Source organism: Heptranchias perlo, chromosome 43 (assembly GCF_035084215.1).
Source record: "Heptranchias perlo isolate sHepPer1 chromosome 43, sHepPer1.hap1, whole genome shotgun sequence".
Taxonomy (NCBI): domain Eukaryota; kingdom Metazoa; phylum Chordata; class Chondrichthyes; order Hexanchiformes; family Hexanchidae; genus Heptranchias; species Heptranchias perlo.
In genome coordinates this window covers 3,659,650-3,668,463 of record NC_090367.1, presented here as the reverse complement: position 1 = coordinate 3,668,463, position 8,814 = coordinate 3,659,650, and positions in this window count along the sequence as shown.

Sequence of the window (8,814 nt, the reverse complement as noted above, 5' to 3'; positions counted from 1 at the left end):
TGCGGGAGCGCGAAGAGCAGGAGATTCTCTGGCTACGACTGTATAGATAATAGCGGAACAAAGCAAAGGCTTTCTGACTCAGCTGGACAATGGAGGAGAGACGTTGGAGTAGAATGGATGATTAACAACGACAGAGATAAAGATGGGGAGGGAGAGTGCACCATGGCCACAGTCACAGAGGATCACACGACTGACTTTGATTGGGGCCAAAACCTGATGGGAGAGGTTCAAACGTGGAATTGGGGGAAAGATGGACGACAGGTATGGGGCCAACGCACAGCGGCCCCGCCGTCTACTCCACAGCTGCAGGTAACGCACAGCGTCTTTTGGGATACAGGCGATAGCTGTTGGGAATGGCAGGAAGCTGAGGCTGCAGAGAGCCTCTGCCTCACTCCTACAGCTGCCCTGCCAGTTGGGTTATGAATTGCTCCTCCTCCCCCTCCCATTGCTCCTTCTCTTCATCGTTCAAAACAAAGAGATCGCATGATCACTATGGATGAGCGAGGCCATTTGGCTCACCTTTCAGCAAGTGTTGATCCCTCTCTGTGTGAAGAATGGTTTATTGATATCATTCCGACATTTGAATCTCTGTCATTTTCTCCGACACGGCCGATCCTCCTCGTGGCTGATCTTTGCACCGGGCCCAACACTTGTAAAGGCATCGTCTCCTCCCAGGTTTGTCTGTCCTCGCATCTCTCTTTCATGTCAGAGCGTCAACTCTGAGTGTTGTTCAATTGTACTCCGTCCCTGTGAGTGAATCAACACCCGGTGTGGACTGTACTCACTGTCCGTGTGTGAATCGACACCCGGTGTAGACTGTACTCACTGTCAGTGTGTGAATCGACACCCGGTGTGGACTGTACTCACTGTCCCCGTGTGTGAATCAATACCAGGTGTGGACTGTACTCAATGTCCGTGTGTGAATCGACACATGGTGTGGACTGTACTCACTGTCAGTGTGTGAATCGACACCCGATGTGGACTGTACTCACTGTCCGTGTGTGAATCAACACACGGTGTGGACTGTACTCACTGTCCCCGTGTGTGAATCAACACCCGGTGTAGACTGTACTCACTGTCAGTGTGTGAATCGACACCCGGTGTGGACTGTACTCACTGTCAGTGTGTGAATCGACACCCGGTGTGGACTGTACTCACTGTCAGTGTGTGAATCAATACCCGGTGTGGACTGTACTCATTGTCCGTGAGTGAATCGACACACGGTGTGGACTGTACTCACTGTCAGTGTGTGAATCGACACCCGATGTGGACTGTACTCACTGTCCGTGTGTGAATCAACACACGGTGTGGACTGTACTCACTGTCCCCGTGTGTGAATCAACACCCGGTGTGGACTGTACTCACTGTCCGTGTGTGAATCAACACCCGGTGTGGACTGTACTCACTGTCCGTGTGTGAATCAACACCTGGTGTGGACTGTACTCGCTCCCCGTGTGTGAATCAACACCCAGTGTGGACTGTACTCACTGTCCGTGTGTGAATCAACACACGGTGTGGACTGTACTCACTGTCCGTGTGTGAATGAACACTCGCTGTGGACTGTACTCACTGTCCCTGTGTGTGAATCAATACCCAGTGTGGACTGTACTCACTGTGAGTGTGTGAATCAACACCCAGTGTGGTCTGTACTCACTGTTCGTGTGTGAATCAACACACGGTGTGGTCTGTACTCACTGTCCGTGTGTGAATCAACACCCGGTGTGGTCTGTACTCACTGTCCCCGTGTGTGAATCAACACCCGGTGTGGACTGTACTCGCTCCCCGTGTGTGAATCAACACCCAGTGTGGACTGTACTCACTGTCCGTGTGTGAATCAACACCAGGTGTGGACTGTACTCACTGTCCGTGTGTGAATCAACACCCGGTGTGGACTGTACTCACTGTCAGTGTGTGAATCAACACCCAGTGTGGACTGTACTCACTTTCCGTGTGTGAATCAACACCCGGTGTGGACTGTACTCACTGTCAGTGTGTGAATCGACACCCGGTGTGGACTGTACTCACTGTCAGTGTGTGAATCTACACCCGGTGTGGACTGTACTCACTGTCAGTGTGTGAATCAACACCCAGTGTGGTCTGTACTCACTGTCCATGTGTGAATCACCACACGGTGTGGACTGTACTCACTGTCCGTATGTGAATGAACACTCGGTGTGGACTGTACTCACTGTCCGTGTGTGAATCAACACCCGGTGTGGACTGTACCAATTGTCCGTGTGTGAATCAACACCCGGTGTGGAGTGTGTGAATCAACACCTGGTGTGGACTGTACTCTGTCCGTGTGTGAATCAACACCCAGTGTGGACTGTACTCACTATCCGTGTGTGAATCAACACCCGGTGTGGACTGTACTCACTGTCCGTGTGTGAATCGACACCCGGTGTGGACTGTACTCACTGTCCGTGTGTGAATCGACACCCGGTGTGGACTGTACTCGCTCCCCGTGTGTGAATCAACACCCAGTGTGGTCTGTACTCACTGTCCGTGTGTGAATCAACACCCGGTGTGGAGTGTGTGAATCAACACCCGGTGTGGACTGTACTCACTGTCCGTGTGTGAATCAACACCCAGTGTGGACTGTACTCACTGTCCGTGTGTGAATCAACACCCGGTGTGGACTGTACTCACTGTCCGTGTGTGAATCAACACCCGGTGTGGACTGTACTCACTGTCAGTGTGTGAATCAACACCCGGTGTGGACTGTACTCACTGTCCGTGTGTGAATCAACACACGGTGTGGACTGTACTCACTGTCCGTGTGTGAATCAACACCAGGTGTGGACTGTATTCACTGTCAGTGTGTGAATCGACACCTGGTGTGGACTGTACTCACTGTCAGTGTGTGAATCAACACCCAGTGTGGACTGTACTCACTGTCAGTGTGTGAATCGACACCCGGTGTGGACTGTACTCACTGTCAGTGTGTGAATCTACACCCGGTGTGGACTGTACTCACTGTCAGTGTGTGAATCAACACCCGGTGTGGACTGTACTCACTGTCCGTGTGTGAATCAACACCCGGTGTGGACTGTACTCACTGTCCGTGTGTGAATCGACACCCGGTGTAGACTGTACTCACTGTCAGTGTGTGAATCGACACCCGGTGTGGACTGTACTCACTGTCCCCGTGTGTGAATCAATACCAGGTGTGGACTGTACTCAATGTCCGTGTGTGAATCGACACATGGTGTGGACTGTACTCACTGTCAGTGTGTGAATCGACACCCGATGTGGACTGTACTCACTGTCCGTGTGTGAATCAACACACGGTGTGGACTGTACTCACTGTCCCCGTGTGTGAATCAACACCCGGTGTAGACTGTACTCACTGTCAGTGTGTGAATCGACACCCGGTGTGGACTGTACTCACTGTCAGTGTGTGAATCGACACCCGGTGTGGACTGTACTCACTGTCAGTGTGTGAATCAATACCCGGTGTGGACTGTACTCATTGTCCGTGAGTGAATCGACACACGGTGTGGACTGTACTCACTGTCAGTGTGTGAATCGACACCCGATGTGGACTGTACTCACTGTCCGTGTGTGAATCAACACACGGTGTGGACTGTACTCACTGTCCCCGTGTGTGAATCAACACCCGGTGTGGACTGTACTCACTGTCCGTGTGTGAATCAACACCCGGTGTGGACTGTACTCACTGTCCGTGTGTGAATCAACACCTGGTGTGGACTGTACTCGCTCCCCGTGTGTGAATCAACACCCAGTGTGGACTGTACTCACTGTCCGTGTGTGAATCAACACACGGTGTGGACTGTACTCACTGTCCGTGTGTGAATGAACACTCGCTGTGGACTGTACTCACTGTCCCTGTGTGTGAATCAATACCCAGTGTGGACTGTACTCACTGTGAGTGTGTGAATCAACACCCAGTGTGGTCTGTACTCACTGTTCGTGTGTGAATCAACACACGGTGTGGTCTGTACTCACTGTCCGTGTGTGAATCAACACCCGGTGTGGTCTGTACTCACTGTCCCCGTGTGTGAATCAACACCCGGTGTGGACTGTACTCGCTCCCCGTGTGTGAATCAACACCCAGTGTGGACTGTACTCACTGTCCGTGTGTGAATCAACACCAGGTGTGGACTGTACTCACTGTCCGTGTGTGAATCAACACCCGGTGTGGACTGTACTCACTGTCAGTGTGTGAATCAACACCCAGTGTGGACTGTACTCACTTTCCGTGTGTGAATCAACACCCGGTGTGGACTGTACTCACTGTCAGTGTGTGAATCGACACCCGGTGTGGACTGTACTCACTGTCAGTGTGTGAATCTACACCCGGTGTGGACTGTACTCACTGTCAGTGTGTGAATCAACACCCAGTGTGGTCTGTACTCACTGTCCATGTGTGAATCACCACACGGTGTGGACTGTACTCACTGTCCGTATGTGAATGAACACTCGGTGTGGACTGTACTCACTGTCCGTGTGTGAATCAACACCCGGTGTGGACTGTACCAATTGTCCGTGTGTGAATCAACACCCGGTGTGGAGTGTGTGAATCAACACCTGGTGTGGACTGTACTCTGTCCGTGTGTGAATCAACACCCAGTGTGGACTGTACTCACTATCCGTGTGTGAATCAACACCCGGTGTGGACTGTACTCACTGTCCGTGTGTGAATCGACACCCGGTGTGGACTGTACTCACTGTCCGTGTGTGAATCGACACCCGGTGTGGACTGTACTCGCTCCCCGTGTGTGAATCAACACCCAGTGTGGTCTGTACTCACTGTCCGTGTGTGAATCAACACCCGGTGTGGAGTGTGTGAATCAACACCCGGTGTGGACTGTACTCACTGTCCGTGTGTGAATCAACACCCAGTGTGGACTGTACTCACTGTCCGTGTGTGAATCAACACCCGGTGTGGACTGTACTCACTGTCCGTGTGTGAATCAACACCCGGTGTGGACTGTACTCACTGTCAGTGTGTGAATCAACACCCGGTGTGGACTGTACTCACTGTCCGTGTGTGAATCAACACACGGTGTGGACTGTACTCACTGTCCGTGTGTGAATCAACACCAGGTGTGGACTGTATTCACTGTCAGTGTGTGAATCGACACCTGGTGTGGACTGTACTCACTGTCAGTGTGTGAATCAACACCCAGTGTGGACTGTACTCACTGTCAGTGTGTGAATCGACACCCGGTGTGGACTGTACTCACTGTCAGTGTGTGAATCTACACCCGGTGTGGACTGTACTCACTGTCAGTGTGTGAATCAACACCCGGTGTGGACTGTACTCACTGTCCGTGTGTGAATCAACACCCGGTGTGGACTGTACTCACTGGCAGTGTGTGAATCAACACCCAGTGTGGACTGTACTCACTGTCCGTGTGTGAATCAACACCCGGTGTGGACTGTACTCACTGTCTGTGTGTGAATCAACACCCGGTGTGGACTGTACTCACTGTCCGTGTGTGAATCAACACCCGGTGTGGACTGTACTCACTGTCCGTGTGTGAATGAACACTCGGTGTGGACTGTACCCATTGTCCGTGTGTGAATCAACACCCGGTGTGAAGTGTGTGAATCAACACCTGGTGTGGACTGTACTCTGTCCGTGTGTGAATCAACACCCAGTGTGGACTGTACTCACTATCCGTGTGTGAATCAACACCCGGTGTGGACTGTACTCACTGTCCGTGTGTGAATCGACACCCGGTGTGGACTGTACTCACTGTCCGTGTGTGAATCGACACCCGGTGTGGACTGTACTCGCTCCCCGTGTGTGAATCAACACCCAGTGTGGTCTGTACTCACTGTCCGTGTGTGAATCAACACCCGGTGTGGAGTGTGTGAATCAACACCCGGTGTGGACTGTACTCACTGTCCGTGTGTGAATCAACACCCAGTGTGGACTGTACTCACTGTCCGTGTGTGAATCAACACCCGGTGTGGACTGTACTCACTGTCCGTGTGTGAATCAACACCCGGTGTGGACTGTACTCACTGTGAGTGTGTGAATCAACACCCGGTGTGGACTGTACTCACTGTCTGTGTGTGAATCAACACACGGTGTGGACTGTATTCACTGTCAGTGTGTGAATCAACACCCGGTGTGGACTGTACTCACTGTCCGTGTGTGAATCAACACACGGTGTGGACTGTACTCACTGTCCGTGTGTTAATCAACACCAGGTGTGGACTGTACTCACTGTCAGTGTGTGAATCGACACCTGGTGTGGACTGTACTCACTGTCAGTGTGTGAATCAACACCCAGTGTGGACTGTACTCACTGTCAGTGTGTGAATCGACACCCGGTGTGGACTGTACTCACTGTCAGTGTGTGAATCTACACCCGGTGTGGACTGTACTCACTGTCAGTGTGTGAATCAACACCCGGTGTGGACTGTACTCACTGTCCGTGTGTGAATCAACACCCGGTGTGGACTGTACTCACTGGCAGTGTGTGAATCAACACCCAGTGTGGACTGTACTCACTGTCCGTGTGTGAATCAACACCCGGTGTGGACTGTACTCACTGTCAGTGTGTGAATCAACACCCGGTGTGGACTGTACTCACTGTCCGTGTGTGAATCAACACCCGGTGTGGACTGTACTCACTGTCCGTGTGTGAATGAACACTCGGTGTGGACTGTACCCATTGTCCGTGTGTGAATCAACACCCGGTGTGAAGTGTGTGAATCAACACCTGGTGTGGACTGTACTCTGTCCGTGTGTGAATCAACACCCAGTGTGGACTGTACTCACTGTCCATGTGTGAATCAACACCCGGTGTGGACTGTACTCACTGTCCGTGTGTGAATCGACACCCGGTGTGGACTGTACTCACTGTCCGTGTGTGAATCGACACCCGGTTTGGACTGTACTCGCTCCCCGTGTGTGAATCAACACCCAGTGTGGACTGTACTCACTTTCCGTGTGTGAATCGACACCCAGTGTGGACTGTACTCGCTCCCCGTGTGTGAATCAACACCCAGTGTGGTCTGTACTCACTGTCCGTGTATGAATCAACACCCGGTGTGGAGTGTGTGAATCAACACCCGGTGTGGACTGTACTCACTGTCAGTGTGTGAATCAACACCCGGTGTGGACTGTACTCACTGTCAGTGTGTGAATCAACACCCGGTGTGGACTGTACTCACTGTCCGTGTGTGAATCAACACCCAGTGTGGTCTGTACTCACTGTCCGTGTGTGAATCAACACCCGGTGTGGTCTGTACTCACTGTCCGTGTGTGAATCAACTCCCGGTGTGGAGTGTGTGAATCAACACCCGGTGTGGACTGTACTCACTGTCAGTGTGTGAATCAACACCCGGTGTGGACTGTACTCACTGTCCGTGTGTGAATCAACACCCGGTGTGGACTGTACTCACTGTCCGTGTGTGAATCAACACCCGGTGAGGACTGTACTCACTGTCAGTGTGTGAATCAACACCCGGTGTGGACTGTACTCACTGTCAGTGTGTGAATCAACACCCGGTGTGGACTGTACTCACTGTCCGTGTGTGAATCAACACCCGGTGTGGACTGTACTCACTGTCCGTGTGTGAATCAACACCCAGTGTGGACTGTACTCACTGTCCCCGTGTGTGAATCAACACCCGGTGTGGACTGTACTCACTGTCAGTGTGTGAATCAACACCCGGTGTGGACTGTACTCACTGTCCGTGTGTGAATCAACACCCAGTGTGGACTGTACTCACTGTCCCCGTGTGTGAATCAACACCCGGTGTGGACTGTACTCACTGTCCGTGTGTGAATCAACACCCAGTGTGGACTGTACTCACTGTCCGTGTGTGAATCAACACCCAGTGTGGACTGTACTCACTGTCCGTGTGTGATTCAACACCCGGTGTGGACTGTACTCACTGTCTGTGTGTGAATCAACACACGGTGTGGACTGTATTCACTGTCAGTGTGTGAATCAACACCCGGTGTGGACTGTACTCACTGTCCGTGTGTTAATCAACACCAGGTGTGGACTGTACTCACTGTCAGTGTGTGAATCGACACCTGGTGTGGACTGTACTCACTGTCAGTGTGTGAATCAACACCCAGTGTGGACTGTACTCACTGTCCGTGTGTGAATCAACACCAGGTGTGGACTGTACTCACTGTCCGTGTGTGAATCAACACCCGGTGTGGACTGTACTCACTGTCAGTGTGTGAATCAACACCCAGTGTGGACTGTACTCACTTTCCGTGTGTGAATCAACACCCGGTGTGGACTGTACTCACTGTCAGTGTGTGAATCGACACCCGGTGTGGACTGTACTCACTGTCAGTGTGTGAATCTACACCCGGTGTGGACTGTACTCACTGTCAGTGTGTGAATCAACACCCAGTGTGGTCTGTACTCACTGTCCATGTGTGAATCACCACACGGTGTGGACTGTACTCACTGTCCGTATGTGAATGAACACTCGGTGTGGACTGTACTCACTGTCCGTGTGTGAATCAACACCCGGTGTGGACTGTACCAATTGTCCGTGTGTGAATCAACACCCGGTGTGGAGTGTGTGAATCAACACCTGGTGTGGACTGTACTCTGTCCGTGTGTGAATCAACACCCAGTGTGGACTGTACTCACTATCCGTGTGTGAATCAACACCCGGTGTGGACTGTACTCACTGTCCGTGTGTGAATCGACACCCGGTGTGGACTGTACTCACTGTCCGTGTGTGAATCGACACCCGGTGTGGACTGTACTCGCTCCCCGTGTGTGAATCAACACCCAGTGTGGTCTGTACTCACTGTCCGTGTGTGAATCAACACCCGGTGTGGAGTGTGTGAATCAACAC